This window comes from Nannobrachium achirus, assembly GCF_963921795.1.
Source record: "Nannobrachium achirus genome assembly, chromosome: 9".
NCBI lineage: Eukaryota > Metazoa > Chordata > Actinopteri > Myctophiformes > Myctophidae > Nannobrachium > Nannobrachium achirus.
In genome coordinates this window covers 53,739,610-53,761,197 of record NC_137818.1, presented here as the reverse complement: position 1 = coordinate 53,761,197, position 21,588 = coordinate 53,739,610, and the positions used below count along the sequence as shown (strand labels likewise).

Sequence of the window (21,588 nt, the reverse complement as noted above, 5' to 3'; positions counted from 1 at the left end):
AGCGTCTGTGTTTGTAATGATACCGTATTGATACTGTATTTCCTCACTGTCGGGGCAGAAACCTCTTATCTCCATATTTGAACTTTTTGTAAATACTTGATCATACTGGTCTTCACACAAAAGCATCAGAAGTCACAGATCTGCAAGCTCGAAGCGTGGTGCGAAGCGACGCATTTTGAGCTTGTAGATTTGCTACTTTTGAATTTGAATCGCAAATACCATAACACAATACTGTATTGTACCGCTTTTTTGTTCTTGGTCTTTGAGGGTTGTCTGCAACTCTGCATTCATTAGGCTACTGTCCAACTGTCTATTTACACGACTATACACTGATACTGTATTTCCTTTCACTGATACTGTGCATATTGTTGACACTTTATGCATCCTTTTGCATCTTTGATAACTATTATTAGTATTTTCTTGCTATGCATTTTGTCTTCCTGTATCTGCCTGTGTTTGTTTCCAACGTCTGTAGCACTGCCTTCGGCAACTGAAATCTCCCCCCGGTGGATCAATACAAAGGTCTACATCTAATGGTTTGTGTTATTTATAGCCGACAATAGCTGATCTACAGGCTCCTCCCGAGGGAGAGCTTGTAGATCGGCTATTTCTGGCGGCGGCGCCGTCGCACGTGCAAAGTATAGAGCAGCCTTTAGATGTGTGAAAAGTTGTACGCGGCGGAGTTAATCCATTCAGAACGGGTACACATTATTGTGTATCATTATTTTATGCTTTAACTATTGAAAAATAGCAGATATACAAGCTCACAGCGCGGCACCGAGTGCGCTGCGAGCTTGTAGATCTGCTATTTTTTTTAAAGTTGTGAAAATGTGTGCAAATCTTTGAATATATGCATTTTCCAAGTGAACGTTTGTAACTCAAATTTTGCTTCTGGGTGGTCCCTGGAACTAAATATTTTGAGATGGGGGTCCGTGGCCAAATACATATCATTTTGGGGGTCCTTCACATGAAAAGGTTTGAGAACCACTGACATAGTATTCTCTCAATAACAGACTAACTGAGCTCCATTTAAGTGAAAAGGACCTTTTCTTTGACGATGGCGGGCCAGATTGCTGACATAGAAACATAGGGTTTTCAAAAAATCTTAGGATTCAAAAGACACTTAGAATAGAATCGGGTCAAAATTCTAATTTTCAAGATTTTTCAAAAATAGCAGATATACAAGCTCACAGCGCGGCACTATTTTTCAATAGTTAAAGCATAAAATAATGATACACAATAATGTGTACCCCGTTCTAAATTGGTTAATTCGTCACCGTCTCCCCGGGGAGCTCATTTGCAGTAGATGGATAGACTGCCAGCAGGAAGCAAGGAGACGCTCTTCTGGTGCCTGGACTCCAGACGAACACAAGACAGCGTCTGATATTCCAAGTGTCATTCATCTAAATGCACCTGTCAATGGCAGACGTGATGGGACTTGGGGACTCTTCTCGACTGGCTAGGCTATATACCGACTACTGGGGAAAGAAAACGACACATCATCAAGAGTCTGTGGGGCTAGAAAGAAAGAAAGCCCATGACGCTTATGTCACCATGCAGCAACACATCATCCACAAGCCAACTCCGATGCTCGAATACAATCTGGTTCGGTTGAGATACAGCGAAAAGAAGAAAATAAGACTGCACAGTGCACTCTCAGTGAAATGTCTTCTAGAAAATGACTGGCTGCCTAAAGGGAGGATGAGGAGCCAGTGGATCAATAGCTGTCAGCCGTGATCTATACTAAATGAGCGAGCCATGCTGAAATTGTTGAACGACTGTCATTGAGGAGACAAATTCCTCTGTGGCTACTGGCTGCGCAGGCGGTGGTTCTCAACGCGTGGTTCCGGGGACCACCGGGCGGTCGAAATGAACCCCTTTTATGGGTCTGTAACTCTGAGAGTGTATAAATGGACCCGAATGGACCCATGGAGGTCTGTGACTCTGAGATTGATTGATTGATTGAATACAGTTATATAATAATGCTAAAAGGACAACACAACAAGCTCCGAGGACTTGTTTCCAATGTGGTTTCAATGAATTCAATCTATTCATAAATTCATCAAGACATATAAAGACAGTAAAATGCACTACAAGAAATCATCAACACTAGGAGTAATAAAAGTATATTTACAGAAGAATTTACAAAATTAAATAGAACCAAATGGACCCATAAGTACGCCATCAGAGTTAAATTAAGACTGAGGATGTTGCTGTGTACATTGTGGTCCCATGAGATTAAAAGAATGCCATGAAATGGAGACCATGTGGCTCATATACATATCAAACAGGGTGGGTCCTTGAAATTAAAAGGGTTGAAACTCTCTCTGATGCTATGGGTCACTATATTACACTACACCAGGGGTCTTCAACGATTTCAGGCCAAGGACCCCTTAGCTGAGAGAGAGATGAAGCAGGGACCCCCAGATTCCATATAGTGTCATCGTTTGACAGCACAATCATCAGTGTATTTTGGATTCATGTCAATTTGTGTTATCACAGATATGTAGCCACTTGAACCGTCAACACTTAATAAACTCGACCTTTCACTCTGTACTTAGTGTCCTCTACAACAAATCTCTTTGCCGAGAATAGCCGATCTACAAGCTCACAACGCCTCGCGCTGAGCTTGTAGATCTGCTATTTTTGGCCAAAGTTCTCAGAATATGGATGTCAGGGTTCAAGTGGTTAATATAAAAAATCACACCCGTGTGAAGTGGAGCTGTGTGTGTGTGTGTGTGTGTGTGTGTGTGTGTGTGTGTGTGTGTGTGTGTGTGTGTAGATCATGTGTACCGATTTTTGTGACATTTGAAGAAAATATGTAGGAAAAGGAGCAAAAGGTGTGTTTTGGAGAAAATTCAAGATGGCGGAAAATCTATCCTGGCGCAAATGGGCGTGGCCTATATGGGGAGATGCGTCTTGACCCAAGGAATCCAGGGAAAAAAGAATTTTAATTTTCCGATCCACGGTTCAAGAGTTACGGGGCAAAACGTAAAGTGGGCCGTTATAGCGCCACCATGAGGCCGAGTGATGTAATTATTTTTCGATTCATTCTTAAAATCATTATGAATCTCCTCTCCGAGGTTTGAAACTGTAGCTCCTATGGTTTACGAGAGAAAAATACTTGAAAGTGATTTCTTGCATTGTCCCATTATAAGTCAATGGGGACAATTAAGCGTCGTTTTTTGCCGATTACGTCGGCATGGTAAGGCGGATCGGAACGAAAGGTAATAGAACACCATTCCCGGCCGAGCCGCACATTTTGATGTATATATTGCGCGAGTGGCGTAAATGGTGCGGCACTAGTTACGCGCCGAAGTCAGGCTACATACACACACACAGACACACAGACAGACAGACACACAGACAGACCCACACAGCCACGTATAGGGAGCTGCACACAGCTCCAAAAAAATGGGAGAAAAAGGGTTTCTATCACACAAAGATTTGAAGGACCCCCTGTAGTAACTCTGAGGACCCCCTAGGGGTCCCGGACCCCCTGTTGAAGACCCCTACACTACACTACACTACACTGCACGTAGATGCCGGTTGTCACGGCAACAGCTAAAAAGGCAGACGGGCGAGTAGTACACGGCTGTAACATGGCTGGCGATGTTAAGACTGTAGTAGACTGTGGTAGTACAGACTGTGTGTGTACATGCAAACACATCCATATGCACACACACACAGCACACAGCGGTTAGCCCCGCGCAGGACAAACATTTAACTTTAATGACTGTTTACCCTGCCGCGTTCCCAGCCTCCCCGCGACAGCATGCTAATCGCACCGCTAGGCCGGAGACAGGTGCTAATTTGAGCGTGTGTGTGTGTGTGTGTGTGTGTGTGTGTGTGTGTGTGTGTGTGTGTGTGTGTGTGTGTGTGTGTGTGTGTGTGTGTGTGTGAGTGAGTGAGTGGTCCTCTACAGTACACTACACAGCTGCCTTATCTGTTATCTTCCCAACACTCGTTAAAATCTGGACATAATCTTTTCTTGTAGCAATAGGAATACGTCTGTCATGATTATGAAAACATAGACTTGATATAAACGGGTATATATCATTGCTGTCTGGCAGAAACAGCTTCATATGGGGCGCCTGGTGGCCTAGTGGACCAGGCGCATACCATATAGGCATTGCCATTTCGGCATCAATGCCTGTCGGCGTCGCCGGTTCGATTCCCGATCCGGACGACCTATGCCGCATGTCACTCCCCGTCTCTCCCCCATTTCCTGTCAGTCTACTGTCCTATCAATAAAGGCAAAAAGCGCAAAAAACAAATCTTAAAAAAAAAAAAAGAAACCGCTTCATATTTTAACTTATTATTATTATTTCTTTGTAAATTAACATTGATCATACTACAGTAAGCCTATAGGATCACATAGAACTATCAAACGTAGCAGAGAAGCAACACGTTATGAGGTTTCCACCCGACATACAACAGGATAGTATCAAGTTTCAGACAGTCTTGAATATGAACTATACAGGTCAACATGGATAATGAGAAGTGATTCTTTTCCCTTTGACATCGGTGAACCCATGCCCTATTTTTGGCTTCGGCATTTGCTGCAGTGTTTTAAATAACAAATTGCAACGCGGCTTCTCCTTTTGGTTTTGATTCTGATATGTTTTGTCATATAGCCCGTGTTCCCATTTTTCAACTTCAATGTCCTGTCATCCAGTTTCTGTATGATGTTTATGTATTAGGTATGTTTCTGTATGATATTTATGTATTCAGGACGACGGTGACAAAACGAGGTTACAAACTTGAAGCCGGAAAAATGAATCAGAGCGTCATTTCAGCTCTCTGTCAAACACACAGAGGCCACTTTTTCTTTGTCTTTTTCTTTTAACTGAGAGACTTGAAAAACCCATCTATCCTATGATGTAAGAAATGCAATGTTTGTATCGTGTTCTCAAATGTTTCCATGTTAAGATGTTTCAAAAATATTCAAAAATCGTTTTCAGAGGTTTTTGGAAAATAGCCATGTACAGTACAATGGTTAAACTGATTTGATATTTTTCTGGGGACCGCCTGGGAACCATTTTGCTGTATTCCTATTTTGCTTTTTCTTTCTTGGGTAATATTTGACAATTTAGCCTATGTTTGACTATTTTTTTTATAGTATAGTTTCCTCACTTTTGAAGCAGTAATGGTAAAAAAGTAAGCAACGTGAAGATACCTTGTATACATGTTGGTTTGTCGCACATTAAGAAAGCCATCTGGGGACCACCCAAAATCATTTGGGGGGTCCCGACCCACAGGTTGACAAACAGTGCTCCAAGTATTCTATTAAAGGAGTTCAATCCAATCTCATAAAGTGGATCAGTAATACTAAAAGCGTCATTACAATGCTGCTAGGGTACACATGCGTCCACATGCACTGGCTTTGATCAGCGTGCTTATTATGACATCAGGAGGACATAAAGGACATAAATGTGTTAGTAATAATGCCAGAATGAGGTCAGTGGACGGGAAATCTCCGGGACAATGAATTGGTAATGGTTGCTCTCTTATCCCCGAGCACTCTTTTATCTAGCGCTGGTTTATCTTGTTAAAGTCTGGTCTGGACCTCTGTGTTTTTGTCTGTGCAACAGAGCGGAAAGCACTCCAAGGACCCCTTCTATTTTACCCTGGAAATGATGGAGGTCATTATCATCATCATTATTATGCCCCAATCTGTCTGTCTGTCTGTCTGTCTGGCTATGTGTGTGTGTGTGTGTGTGTGTGTGTGTGTGTGTGTGTGTGTGTGTGTGCGTGCGCGTGCGTGCGTGCGTGCGTGCGTGCGTGCGTGCGTGCGTGCGTGTCTACAAAGTTACTAGTAATCGAAGTTGTCAAATAATTGTAGTGGACGTAAAAATACAATATTTGCCTCTGAGATGTAGAGAAGACATAGAAGTGAAAATATTGAATATCAGAAATACTAGTACACCTAGTGTGAAGTGAGCGGTGCAATTAATGAGTAAATTTCATTAAGTGCCCCGCAAAGCTTGGCCAATTTGACCCGGGCGGCGGGCGTACAACAAACTTTGAGCGCTTTGTGCCAAGATGTAGGCCAGATGTAGGCCAGATGTAGGCCAGATATAGTAGGCCAGGCTTCAGAGCCCGGACAGAGCCAGATGTTTGAGCTTAGCTCCTTCTGGGAGCACCGCTCAAAAATACCTCAAAAGTGCACTTAAGTATACAGTACTTGAGTAACAATAGTTACTTTCCACCACTGCTTACAGGCCTTTTAAAGGGTCCATTTGGAACCCAACCTTATGGTGGTCTCAGCTCCGGGCATGACATTGAGAACCAGTGCTCAAAAGCGCACACACACTCGTTACTGTCGTTGGGCAGAAACCTCGTATCTCCAAGTTTCAAATTTGAAAGTTTTTTCGCAAGGCAAAGCCCTGCTTCATCATACAAGACTGTCGCACAGGACTAGTGAAAATAGCAGATCTACAAGCACACAACGCCTTGCGAGCCGTTGTGGGCTATTTTCACCAGTTTAGATCATTTTTAAAATGATAAATACAAAAACTAACGGTTTTGGACATACAAGGTTTCCACCCGACAACGACGGCATGCGCCTGCGAGAGCACACACGCCCTCACAACCCTCCGTCCGTTCGTTGGTTCTCTCTCTCTCTCTCTCTCTCTCTCTCTCTCTCTGTCCCTTCCTCCCCTGCCCTTCATGGATCAAAAGGCTACCTTGTGTGAAAATTGATTGTCCCCCGGTGTGTCCGAGAGGGCCCACGGTGACGGATTTACAGTCATCATCAATGCAGGCCCTCTCTCCTCTCCCTGTGAGACTCAGCCCCTGTGCTGTGCAGTGCAGTGTGCACACATACAGTGGCCACACGTGCACGCCCGGGGCGGCAATCTCTCTCACACGACCGACCGAGGAATGATGCAAGGAAATGACAGAGCTGGTTGCTATATTCACAGAGGCAGCACAGCATGGGGTTCTTTCTAGCATCGACAGGGAGATGTATGGGACATATGGATCCATACTGTGTAGATGACAGAAGCCCTGCTGATTCTATAGAGGGGATAGAGAACGATAATGACAGCTATAAAGCCTTTGTGTGCCGGTCGGTGTCGTGCTCAGTAAATAGCAGATCTACAAGCTCCCAACGCGTCGCGAGCGTGACGCGTTGTGAGCTTGTAGATCTGCGATTTACGGCACGCAACACCAGCATGCAACCAAGTATATAGTATATATACAGCGCGCAACCTATAGAGTTGCGACCGTCAGGTCACAGTTACTATCAAAACCTCCACCGTCTGTCTGTCTGTCTGTCTGTCTGTCGGTCAGTCTGTCCGTCACACATCACGTCACACTTGCCCTACTCATATCTCCGCCACCGTTGCCCCTATCCATGCCAAAGTTCCAACCCCCCATTTCTCACATGCCCCTCTTATAGCGCCACCATGAGCCTGATTCTTAAAAAAAACACATTTTTGGTCACTGCTCCTACAAATTTTGCCAAAAAATTACGCAAATCGGTACACAGTATGTCTAGTCATGTCATCAACATGGATCTGTCCCATCTAGCGCCACCATCAGGCAGATTTTTTCAAACACATTTTTGGACACTGCTCCTACAGATTTTGCCCTAAAATCACGCAAAGCGGTACACAGTATGTCTAGAGTCATGTCATCAACATCCCATTTAGCGCCACCATCAGGCAGATTTTTACATGCGACCAGACGGTCGCTTATCTCCCGATTAGGGCGTCTTACTGGTATATATATAACTCAGGCTTAATTCTGCAAAGGGACAACATTTACACACAGTGTCCATAAGTGTCAGCATGCATAAATGTAGTGCGTGCATGGCTGTGCTGTTACCGTGTCTACGATGTACATGCATTTTGCATTTTGCATGCGTCAGTCAGCGCGTCGGTGAGTATTGCTGCTCATGACGTGCGCCGTGTGGGGGCGTGGTGTGTGTGTGTGTGTGTGTGTGTGTGTGTGTGTGTGTGTGTGTGTGTGTACGTACGCCTTAAACGTGCACATGAACACAGCACGTGGGACATCAACCGTACGCTGCCGAGAACTGCACTGCAGCAGCAGCATGAGCTCATTGCTTTCCTCACCTCTCTCTCTCTCTCTTTGCCTGATCCCCCCACCACTCCCCTCCCCTCCCCTCTCATTATTACATAAGTTAATGCAGCACTACACACACACACACACTCATTATTCGCCAGGCTAGAAGGCGCTGTGAAGAAGATGCAAAGGAATATGTCATCAAAAGTGGATCAACGCGAGAGGGGCCAAAGTGTAACAGTATGAAGAGACTGGGAGCTATGGCAGACCCTCTCATCACACAGCGAAGGGACGGAACGAGTCCAGGGGCGTCAATTGGGTATGGCAGGGGTATGCAGCTGCAGTTTAGCACTTGAACAACCGTTCCAGGCTGCCATATCCAGCCTAAGAAACCTTTTTTTTTTTTTTTTTTTTTTGACATTGTGAAAATAGCAGATCTACATGCTCACAACGCCTCGCAGCGCGAGGCGTTGTGAGCATGTAGATCTGCTATTTTCACAATAGAACCGTGTTATCCAAAATGTAATGCCTATTTTCCATGAGGACTCCCATCTTTGCCATACCCTAGCTTTTGCTGAACTGACGCCACTGAACGAGTCCAACGCAGAGAATACCAAAGAAAGAGAGAACTTGGAGACATTATGTGAAATTGAACACGGGCATTTCTCTGGTATGGTGTAGCTAGCACTGCTTATTATGGTCAGCGGTGGGCAGCAGGGGTGTCGCACCAAATTCTGGGCCCTGGGTACAAGGATTCACTGCGGGCCCCCCATGAATGTTCTTCATAGGGAGGAGGAGGGGGTTTAACCCGTTTAGACTGCGAACGCATTATTTTGTGTTTTAACTATTGAAAAATAGCAGATATACAAGCTTGTAGATCTGCATTTTTTTTTTGAATCGTGAACATTTGTGCAAGTCTATTTTTGACCCAATTCTGTGTCTTCTAAATGCTTCTAAGGTTTTTTGAAAAACCTATATTTCTATGTCAGTGGTGCTCACACCTTTTCATGTGAAGGACCCTCAAAATGACATGTGTTTGGCCACGGACAAATACATGTCAACATATTTAGTTCCAGGGACCCCCACAAGAAGCTAAATTTGTGTTTGCTTAAAAATACATAGTATATTCAGATTTACACACATTTTCACGACTTTTCAAAAATAGCAGATCTACAAGCTCGCTCGGAGTGGCTTGTAGCCTATATCTGCTATTTTTCAATAGCTAAAGTATATATATATATAGGAAAATTTGAATCCTGAAAAGTAACAGTTTTGGACATGCGAGGTTTCCACCCAACAGGGACGATATCATATTTCTTTTACTCAGATACCATCGCTGCCCAGAAGAAGAAAAAAATAAATAAGCTGCACTGTTGCGCTTTTTGAGCTTGAACATTTATGAGGAGCAGAGTAAACAAACTGTGCTTCCTGGGGTGATTAGCACTTCAAAGCCACTCCGCTGAACATGCGGAGAGGCTGGGGTTGTGGAGCAGCATGACGGTGTATACACAAACCCCACAGCACCGCACCGCACCGCACCGCCATGTTCTGACAGAGATAGCTGGTTTCATCTCAAACCGCTGGCTCGTGGCTATATGCTACATTACTCCATTTGTTAGCGTCTAGATAGAAGACCGTACGGTACGTCCAAAGGCACTGCCGTACTTCTCTCCCAGGACCACAAGACAAGAGAATAAAACAGGAATGGGGAGCGTGTATGTAAGAATGTATGCGTGCATGAATGTATGCGTGTTTGGATTCAAACCCGTCTCCAAGTGCGGGAAGGGACACTAGTAAAGCCCAACATCTTAACCACAAGCTCAAAGCCTAAATATAAATCTACAAAACCATAAAGTATTATTGCTAGTACAGTATGTGAAACGACCACATTTTGTCTTTGTTTTTGTCTTTCATATCGACGTTTTGTTATCGTTTGTTTTTAGTATATTATAAGACAAAAGGGTATAGGGCGGGCATTATGAGCTATGGCTTCAACCTACACCTTTTCGTTTGTTTTTGTCATATTTGTTGTGACTAAACTCATGTACATGGCTTAAGGCCAAAATCAAATATTCATTCATTCAAAGGGGAATTGACCTGGCTGGGGCTGTTCACTTCAGGCAGAGGCTCTGGGCCACTAGTACATATACATGCATGCATATGGTCACTGTCGGGCAGAAATCTCGTATCTCCAAGTTTAAAATTTGTAATTCTTTTCGCAAAGTAAAGCCCTGCTTCACCATACAAGGCCGTTGCCCAAAAGTAGTGAAAACAGCAGATCTACAAGCACACAACGCCTCGCGGTGCGAGGCGTTGTGTGCTTGTAGAACGGCTGTTTTCACTAGTTTAAATCATTTTCAAAATGATAAATACAAAACGGTTTTGGACATACAAGGTTTCCACCCGACAACGACGATATGTATTCTGTACGTACTCTATGTATGGGTTAACAACATGCAGCCCATGTTTACAATGCATTATAAAAATACTCTTAAGGCATTATAATCTGTTTATTGACAGAACTGATAAATAATCTTAATGCTTTATAACAATTATAAGACAAAACATTATAAGGCATCATGTATGTATGTTGTATGTATGTATGTATGTATGTCAAGTACTGTACAGACCCCCCCACCCCCACCATGGCCCCCATGGGAGAAACAAACCTTTACATTATTCAAGAGGACGGACTTCAACCTGAATGAACTAATGTGCTAAAGGTACTGCATAGCACATTATATACACTATACAGATAGATTAGATAGATAGATAGATAGATATACAATTACTACATCCCATAATTCTGCTCAGTAATGCAGAAGAAAGCATGCCTCTATGGAGTAGAAAATACAGTATGTTAATGTGAAGCCATTCATTCCCCACTGTAGCCCGGGTGCAAAAATACAGCGCAACACACACACACACACACACACACACACACACACACACACACACACACACACACACACACACACACACACACACACACACACACACACACACACACACACACACACACACACACACACACACACACACACACACACAGAAGCAGGTGAGCGCAGACTAGGTGCTGAATCAACCATGAGCAGCTGCTGTACATCATGTGGGCCTGGCACCATCCTGTGAGCCCCGGAGTGCCGTGCAGAGCAGTTAACCACAACACTCCATTATGGTTGGGTTGGTTAGTCCCTCAGGGCTCCATACTAGTGTCTTTTCTGTTTTTCTGTTATTGTGGGGAAAGGCTTTCGCGTTGTGAGCTTCTCGATCCCCACAATATCGTCACTGTCGGGCAGAAACCTCGTATCTCCAAGTTTCAAATGTGTACATTTTTTCGCAAAGTAAAGCAGTGCTTCATCACACAAGGCCGTCGCAAGAAAGTAGCGAAAACAGACGATTGTAGATCGTCTGTTTTCACTAGTTTAAATCATTTTTAAAATGATAAATACAAAACAAGGTTTCCACCCGACAACGACGATATGCATGCTGGGGTTTAAGTGGTTAAGAAACTGGAAAAACTGGAAAGAACTGAAATATTCTCAAAGAATTTAAACTATATCTCTATATTATAAATCTCTCTTCTTTCTAAAATAATGAAAACAGACCATAAAGAGGTTATGCGCGTGACATCATCATCGTACCAGGAAGTTATGCGGGAACGCCTACTGAGTGGCAAAAAAACTACTTTCTGGCCTTGACAGCCCATACATCCAAACAGAAAAGATCTGATTGCATTAAACAACATTGAATAACGTCCAAACTCACTTTGCAACTCACTTTGCCACTCGATTTGCAATTCACTTTATGCATGCGCATACCCTCCAATGCATAGAGATTGTCCATCGGCTATTTTGACTATATCGAACGGGGGCTTATAAATGGTTAAACACGGCAGTAACAACAGGAACACTAAGACTGAACTGTGAGCCACCCAACATGGACGCTGCAACGTGTTTCCAGTCCAAACTGTAGATTTCCATTCCTCCTCCAGACATCTCCAGAACAACCATAATGGCCTCTTACCATATCCATCATTCTGACACCGCCGACCAGCCGACCACAGCGTTGTGTCGCAGACACGTTACAGTATAAGCTTTTCCACTCCCCGCAGCACTTTGCACTTTTTTATTTCATCTTCCTCACCACAGTGGAACCGCTGCACAGCACATCCACCTAGCAGTGGACTCTGCCTTTCCATTACAAACAGCTCCATACTAGAGATGGGACGATATGAAACTTTCATATCACGATTATTGTGACAAAAGAAATCGCGATTTACGATATTATCGCGATAATCAAAATCCATTATCCTGGGGCGGAACATTTGCCCAAACATAGCAGATCTACAAGCTCTCCATTATCCTGGGGAGGAACATTTGCCATAAAATAGCATATTTACAAACTCACAACGTGTCGCAAGTTCGCAACGCATTGTGAGTTTGTACGCAAGCTTGTTGATCGGCTATTTTTTGGCAAAGGCATTTGATAGAGAGTGAAAAAAGAATGTATATTATAAGTACCTCTTACCAAGTATAGAGGGTTTTAAGCAGTATCGGATATGCAGCTCGGCAAATAAAAGGTGAGTTGATCCCAGTGCATGACGGAGGACGATATCACGATAAATTAAATCTCCACGATACGATTATCATGAGTGTTTTTTTATCACGATAAACGATAATATTGCGTATCGTCCCATCCCTACTCCATAACCCTCTCTCCCTCCCCCCCAAAAGAGCTTGCTCGTGTCACAAGCACGCTCTACCAAGAGAGAGAGAGAGAAAGAGAGTATGCCGGACGAGGGGTCAGTCTTGGTGTTCACCCAGATGCATGCATTTAGGCCTAGAATTATTGAATGCTTTAACTTTTGAAAAATAGCAGATATACAAGCTCACAGTGTGGCACCGAGTGCCGCGCTGCGAGCTTGTAGATCTGCTATTTTTGAAAAAATCACGAAAGTTTGCGCAAATCTTTGAATATCTCATTTTAAAGTGAACATTTTGTGACTCAAATATTTGCTTCTGGGGGGTCCCTGATACAAAATATTTTGAGACTGGGGTCGGCGGCCAAACACATATCATACTAAGGGTCGTTGACATGAAAGAGTTTGAGAACCACTGACGTCGAATGTGTTTAAAAAAATAAAAATAAAAAAAAACCTTAGAAGGATTTAGAAGACACTTTGGGTCAAAATCGGGTCAAATTTCAAATGTTCGCAGATCTACAAGCTCGCAGCGTGGCACTCGGTGCCGCGCTGTGAGCTTGTAGATCTGCTAAATGGGTTAACAACCTCACCTGGATGATGGATTCCGAGGAGTCCAACAAGGTAACCTCGGGGCCGGTGTGACTACGTGTCGTCGCACTACACATCCAGCAACTACCCCTGTGTCACGTGCTGCCGCTGCTGCTAGTGGCAGGCCAACGGTGCTGTCACCGAACGCTTCCAAACAGCCGCAAGATAATAACCGCAAGTAGCTCCAAAGTACGGGAAGTCTTTAACATTCCAGTGCGTTCAGATGCATGCGATCCTCCTGCAACCCCTGATCCGCAAGACGAATCCAACAGGCAGTCCAACGACAAGCTCCAGAAGACCAACTCAGGTTAAATAAGTAATGCTGTCTCTCTCTCTCCTGTGTTTCAGGGCACTCCCTGACACACTAACCAGGTACATATCAGATGTCCCCCTGGTTTCTACAGTGTCACTGTGCCAGTAAGCATCTCGGTGTGATAATATACCGCATGTGCTACCTGATAGACCTGATTCTACGAAATGCCGTCTGAATCAGTAGTACTCAACCTTTTTCGTTCCAAGGATTTCTTGAAAGAAGTATCTCAAAACAGGTAAAAATCCTTAAAAGCCAGCCAAGTTAACTGCCAATGTAGTAATATTGGAATTGGAATATGCTGTCCATGTGCATAAAGTTTGGTGTATTGTATACACCAATGGCATTATTTTCCTGTAGTAGCTACTGTGCTTTAACTTTGTGTAAACAGTGTGTTCTATGTGCAAAAGGTCGGTATAATTAAAAACTTCACAGTATATATATTTATGTACAATAGGGGCAGTTCAGCCTCACAGTTCAGGGTTCCTATCAGCAAAGGAACCCTGAACAACAACATAATCATTTAAGCTCATGTTTTTTTCAGTGGCATTCCGTCTATGTCACACTCACCTCAATGTCCTTCACGATAAACCCATTCAGTACCTCCACAAACACATCTCAAAATACACAGAGACGCAGACGCCTCTATACGCATCTGATATGCACGGCTACGCTACACGAGATAACGCACACACACACACGCGTACTGAAACTACGTTGAATTCCACCGCAGGCTAAATTGTATAGTATTCATAATGACACATGTAACAGGTACAATGGAGCAGATAAACGGCAGATAATCCAGTCAGTGTAAGCCGGTGTGTACTTTGGACTTTTCTTAACATAACAATGATAAGGGTTATCTTTAGTGGGAGCGCAGGCCATGCGGGGGGACCTACGGTGCTTCAGAGAAACACGGGGTGGATGAATGAAATACAGAGGGTTTTGCTGTGTATGTGCTTCTACAGAAAGACACACTTAGAATATCGTCGTTGTTGGCTGGAAACCTTGTATCTCCAAGTTTCAAATGTGTATGTTATTTCGCAAAGTAAAGCCCTGCTTCATCGTACAAGGCCGTCGCACAAAAGTATTGAAAACAGCAGATCTACAAGCACACAACGCCTCGCGGTGCGAGGCGTTGTGTGCTTGTAGATCGTCCGTTTTCACTAGTTTAAATCGTTTTTAAAATGGAAAATGCAAAATGAACGGTTTTCGACATACAAGGTTTTCACCCGACAACGACGATATGTGATAATACGGCTTAAAAACCTATTCAAAGAATCACTACTACCGAACGTCATTGTGCATGGGGTGAATTCATCCCCCAAGCAATGAATGCAAGCCTGAGAGAGAGAAAAAAAGGTTATTCTGAAAGACCTTGAAAACTTTCTGCCTTTCCTGCCTTAAAAAGTAGCTTGCCAGCCAATGATAATATGTCTCCATTGGTTTTGGATAGGAGAGCGAAACAGGCTTTTGGGGTAAAATACACAGGAATGTTATTTGATCAGACTGAGAGAGAGAGAGAGAGAGAGAGAGAGAGAGAGAGAGAGAGAGAGAGAGAGAGAGAGAGTTGAGAGAGAGAGAGAGAGAGAGAGAGAGAGAGAGAGAGAGAGAGAGAGAGAGACTTCAGAAATATCTCCTCCACTGAGGGAGCTTCTGTTTAGGGCCAGTCAGAGAACAACCACCACTTAGACTAGAGTCCGCTCCAAACAACCAACCAGGGGCATCACAAGGGGGGGGAAGTGAGTTACTAGGGCCCAAGGTGGAGGGGCCTGTCTTTAGCTAATGAAAAATAGCAGATATGCAAGCTTGTAGATCTGCTATTTTTTGAAAATTCGTGAAAATGTGTGCAAATCTTTGAGGGCCCCCTTTGGGGTCCCTGGAACTAAATATTTTGAGATGGGGGTCCGTGGCCAAATACACATAATTTGGGGGTCCTTCGCATGAAAATATTTGAGCACCACTGACATAGAAACTTCTCAAAAAATGTTCACGTTTTTTCAAAAATAGCAGATCTACAAGCTCGCAGCGCGGCACTCGGTGCCGCGCCGTGAGCTTGTATATCTGCTATTCTTCAATAGTTAAAGCACAAAATGTGAGTGAATCCTTGTACCCAGGGCCCAGAATTTGGTGCGACACTCCTCCAACCAACCAACCAACCAACCATCCATCCATCCATCTACTCAGGAGTATCTCCTACAGCAGGGTACCGTTGACAACCTAGGGTGCCGTGACGCACGTCCAGGGGTGCCACAGAATACTTTGATAATATTCGGAATTGATTAATATCACTTCAATTTAAGCACTTAAAACCTCTATACTTAGTAAAATGCCATTCCTACCGCTGGGCACAATAACTGATAGCCCCATATAGAACCTCACCCGTCGCTGCATACTGTTGTGCTCCGAGATGAGGTCCTATAAAGGTACCCCAGGGCTGGTTCGGAACGCCTCCACGTTGAGTTAGAAAACACTTTTCCCGAAATTGTATCCAAAAGGTAAAGGTAGTTCCACACTCCCAGACTATGGTTTTCCATCCCACGGTACGCAAAACATGCACCACGGCATGAAACAAACGCTTAAATCGTTAGTTTTGTAATGTTTTCCCATTCAAGCGGAACTGTTGCCAGTACTGTAGTCTCGCGTAGCCAGGGAGCATTCGCAAATCGCGTTAGGCAACCGTCTGGCCACACGAGACTACGTCGGGGGCTTTTCTGAAATTAATAGACTAAATAAGCGATTTAAACCGTTTTCCCAACGCTGTGGTGCATGTTTTATGTACCGTGGGATGGAAAACCATAGTCTGGGAGTGTGGAATTACCTTTACTTTTTGGAAAAAAAATCGGGAAAAGTGTTTTCTAACTCAACGTGGAGGCGTTCCGAACCACAGTATGCAGCGACGGGTGAGGTTCTATATGGGGCTAAATAACTATATCGTTCACCATTGGATTTTCTTTATAGTTTTCCTTTATAAGTTTTCCTTGTGACATATTTACCTATTTGCGTACCGAGATATGACATCACAGTAATGCCACGGATGAAAACGTTATTCACAGGGGTGACCTGAGCCAAAAGATGTTTGAGAACCACTGACTGAGATTCCCGGTCCAAACGACTCATCATCCAATCCACCCAGAGGTTATCTCCCAACTGTATATACGTACCTTATGGTTCGACTGGATATGCAGTACTTCCACATCACATTCCACGCGCCAGTGACATCACTGGAGACATGAGACATGCCCGGGAAAAAAATAACTCAGCATGGCACGAGGGGGGGGAGGAGGACGTTTTCAAAAGTGTCCCAAAACACACACACATAACACACACACACACAAAAAAAGAAAAACTGTGGCAACTCCCCTCCTTAAACTGGCAGCCGGAGTACAGTCTGTACTCGCTCCCCGCTTGACCACAAAATTATATCCCACATCCTTGACTTTCTTTCCATAGAGGAACCCACAGAGAAATTCGTTCTTTTTTGCTTTCGCTGCTGCTGCTAAAGTTATTTCGTCTGTTCCCCCTTTTTTAAAGAGCCGTCTCAAGACTTGGGTTTGTTGTTAGTTGTTGGAAAAACGCCGCAGGAAAAAAGTTGCTGGTCTTAGCAAAGCAGGAGAAGAAGAAGAAGCCGCCCCGGCCTCGATGATGCCCAAGTAAGGTAAAAATGTAAAAGGCCCGGGACGTACAGTAACGTATAGCCCAGAAGAATAAAATCAAAGCCCCCTTTCTTTAACAAAGGGCTCTCCACACCCACAAGCCTTGTTCTGCTCCACAGAGACACATACACCCCTTTCTCTCCTCTGCTCTGTTCTGTTTCTGCACAAAAGCAAGCTTTTCCCTCATCTGGCAAAGATGTGCTCTCCAATGGTGATGATGGGCCGGGCCTGCCTGTGTTTGGTCTCCTCCATGTGTGTCTGCTTATGTGTGAGTCAGAGAGAGAGAGGGGGGGAGAGAGAGAGAGAGAGAGAGAGAGAGAAATGGAAACAAGTCTACGGGACTTTTCTGTGTAATGCTTTTAGACCATATCGTCGTTGTCGGATGGAAACCTTGTATGTCCAAAACCGTTCGTTTTGTATTTATCTTCTAAAAAATTTACTAAACTAGTGAAAACAGCCGATCTACACACAACGCCTCGCAATGCGAGGCGTTGTGTACACATTTGAAACTTGGAGATACGAGGTTTCTGCCCGACAGTGACGACATGGCTATCCTCCGTGCTGTTTACATTTCTGACTGATAACGTATTCAATCAATTAATAAATCAGATGAGAGAGAGAGACAGACAGACATAGAAAGACAGAGAGACAGAGAGAGAAAAAAGAGAAAGACCATGCGCGCGCGCGCACACACACACACACACACACACACACACACACACACACACACACACACACACACACACACACACACACACACACACACACACACACACACACACACACACACACACACACACACACACACACACACACACACACACACGTCAATGTGTGTGCGCACACGTCTGTATAAGCCTATACCTGGGCTGAAGTCCAACAACTACACTGGTCTCAGTGGGAGGAGGGGGGGGGGGGGGGTGAACCCTGGTTCAGCAGCTGGGAGGGAGAGGCTGTTTTGAGTTAAAGTCCGTCAGCCCTTCACGCTCTGACAACACACACATGTAACAACCAGTGTAATGTAATGAGTTACACCCAGCGTCCAGCGGTCCACACTGCTTAAAGGAGTAGTTCACCCCCAAAATTATTATTTTTTCCTATCGATTAGACTTGAGTTCAGTAATTTTTTTTTAATTTTTGTCGCATTCGTAAGACAATAATTTGAGGAGACTCTTTGTAGGCCCATTGATTCCAGACAGAGAACCAAATGCATTTGGGTCTCCATCCGGGAGTCAATGGGGGTACATTTATTATAATCAAATTATTGGCTTAGGAGTGCGACAAAAACTAAAAAAATATTATTGAACTCAAGTCTCCATGGGATGAGTAATCGATAGAAAAAAAGTCATTTTGGGGGTGAACTACTCCTTTAAGTAAAAGTATCAATACGGCAGTGTAGAAACACTCTGTTACAAGTAAAAGTCTGGAATTCAAAATGTACTTGTGTAAAAGTGCAAAAGTATAGGTATCAAAATGTACTCAAAGTACCAAAAGTAGAACGTACTCATTATGCAGAATGTCCCTTTTCACAAGTTTTCAAATGTTTAAAATGTGTAGAAATCTTAGCAGATCTACAAGCTCACAAAGTGTCGCATTGCGACACATTGTGAGCTTGTAGATCTTGATGCCAATACTTTTACTTGTAACAGAGTATTTCTACATTGCAGTATTGATACTTTTAGTGTACTGAAGCGCAAAACGTGAGTACTTTTTCCAGGCCTGCTGGTGGAACGCTATCTGACCATGTAACCCAGTTTAATGAGTTACACCCAATGACTGCCATATTCCGGTGACTCGGTGGAATTATACAAACATAATGACCTCTTTCGGGGTGCGGAGAGCTGGAGAGCGTACAGAAATGCCTCGGCTCCTTTTAGTTTCTTTTTTTACAAGATGGAAAAAGAAATCAACAGCCACGATAAATAATTCCAGCGGACTGTAGAGTCGTGGGATGGAGACTCAGACAATGAATGTCAGACAGAGAAAAGGAGTGGAAAAGAATCACGACGCAAAGGCCGAAAACGTACCGTTAGAACTTATAAAGACATGTTTTGTGTGTCTGAACTGAACATCAGACACAACGTTCATTGTATGTTGAAGTGTGAATTTGTTTTCTCGGGAAGAAACCTTGCCTCTTCATACAGTATATTGAACGTATTGTTTACACTAGAGTGTCGCACAAAAGTAGTTTCGTAGAAGTGCTTCAGGTCGAATTTCTGTATCCGGCTTGATCGGGTTTCCGTAACCGACCGGATACGCGTTAGCTTCCGTGTAAACAGTAGTAGAGGCAGCGGTGCCATGGCATTGGTCCGATATCTCATTGTTCCTACATCCCATTAGTCAGAATCTGGTGATGTTAACCTGGTGAAAAATACTATGCCTGGGGGCGCCTGCTAGCCTAGTGGTCAAGGCGCATACCACATACTAGGCTATGATGCCTGCTGGCGTCGCCGGTTCGATTCCCGATCCGGACGACCTTTGCCACATGTCATTCCCCATCTTTCTCCCCATTTCCTGTCAGTCTACTAGCCTATCAAATAAAGGCATAAAAAGCCCAAAAACAAACCTTAAAAAATATGTAAAAAAAAAAAAAAAACTATGCCTAAACCTAACCCTAACCTCAGTAAAACTATGCCTAAACCTAACCCAAACCCTTTTTTTTTTTTTTTTTTTTATTTGTTTATTTGCACATTTTAAAAACAACACATTTGAAACAAATAATATTGACTTGGGTTGTGCAGGTGAGATTTAAAAAACCCAGTTGGGTTTATAAAGTAATCTCACCTCATTTAACAGCATAGAAATAAAATAATCATAGAAATAAAATAAAATAAAAATAACATAACATAGCGACATAAAATAATACAATAAATGAATATACAGTATGAAAAGTAAATTAAATTAATAAAATAAAGAAAATGGTGTGGGTGCAAGTGTATATGGGTGTGAGGACTGAGACTATTTCATCAAGTGGGTTCTAAGCTTATATTTATATTGATTGAGTGAAGTAGACTTTGATGAAATTGCAATATGACTGTTCCATAGCTGAGCCCCCCTGAACCTGATGGAAAACTGACAAAGACTCGTACGAAACTTTGGTAGATATAGATGATTTGCCTGTCTTGTGTTGAAATGGTGTACATCACTGTTGAGTTGGAAGAACGTTCTACAGGGCAAGGAAAATGAATCAGGCTGCATCAACACTTTGAAAATAAAATTGCAGGTTTGGTATTTATTTAAATTAAAAATTGATAAAATATTTAGCTGTTTGAAAAGAGGGGCAGAAGGAGCAGACCAATCACTATATGTAGCAATCCTGCAAAATCTTTTTTGCATCATATGGAGTTTATGTAAATGAGTGGGATATGTAGCTCCCCAGATTGTATTACAATATGTAAGATACGGATAAATTAAACTATAATAAAGGGTTAGGAGACACTTATCGTGAATTAAGCTACGGAATTTGCCAATAATGCCAATAGATTTAGATATTTTCTTTCCTACATGGTTAATATGGTTAATATATATTAATATTATAACCCTAACCCTAACCTCAGTAAAACTATGCCTAAACCTAACCCAAACCCTAACCCTAACCCTAACCTCAGTAAAACTATGCCTAAACCTAACCCAAACCCAAACCCTAACCTCAGTAAAACTATGCCTAAACCTAAGCCTAAAACCCAACACTAACTAAATTCAGACTAATGTGATTTCGGACTTATGGGCAGTCCCCGTGGCAGCTCAGCGATGGAAGCATATTTTTTCGATGGGATTTTTTATTTGAAAGCTGTGATCGGGTGTACACACGCCTGGTACATGATCCGTGCACAGATGGTGTGCGATCTGCACGCACGTCCCCACGTTAAAAGGTAAGGACGACGCGGCAGTTAACCCCGTCAGTCGATGTTTAAAAGACGGTAAATTAGTTAAAATAACAATTAAAAAAGGAACGGTTTCGAACAAACAAGGTTTCCACCCGACAGCGACGCTATAAATATTCATTCATGTAAATTTGTCCTGCTGTGAAGAACACTTTTACAATGACTGTATTATCGGAAAGAAGGTGACAGGAAAAAGTGAAACTGTGAACCGAACACTACCCTGGAAGTGCAGCATGGGAGAACCATGTAACTGAATTAGAATAACACACATCACATTGAAACTGAAACTAACATTGTTGCAACAACACAGAGATCCAATTCCTATAATCATGTCCCCTATAGCTCTGGTCCACAGCATTGGGAGTTCTCCTCGAATACATACGTGTATTTTCCTCATTTGAAACATAAAAATAA

General features: G+C 43.2%; 1 protein-coding gene across 5 annotated transcripts in view; it reads right to left on the bottom strand.

Annotated features, from left to right (window-relative positions):
• Positions 1-21,588, bottom strand: part of LOC308291106 (IQ motif and SEC7 domain-containing protein 1-like) — a 343,395-nt gene that overhangs the window by 101,555 nt on the left and 220,252 nt on the right. The window contains exon 1 of one of the 5 annotated variants that reach the window (XM_080733040.1): positions 13,327-13,442. The exons of the other annotated variants lie outside the window; for them this stretch is intronic. The gene's annotated coding sequence lies outside the window, so the exon portion shown is untranslated. Of the gene's footprint in view, positions 1-13,326; positions 13,443-21,588 lie in introns of those variants that run through there. 5 annotated transcript variants of the gene reach the window in all.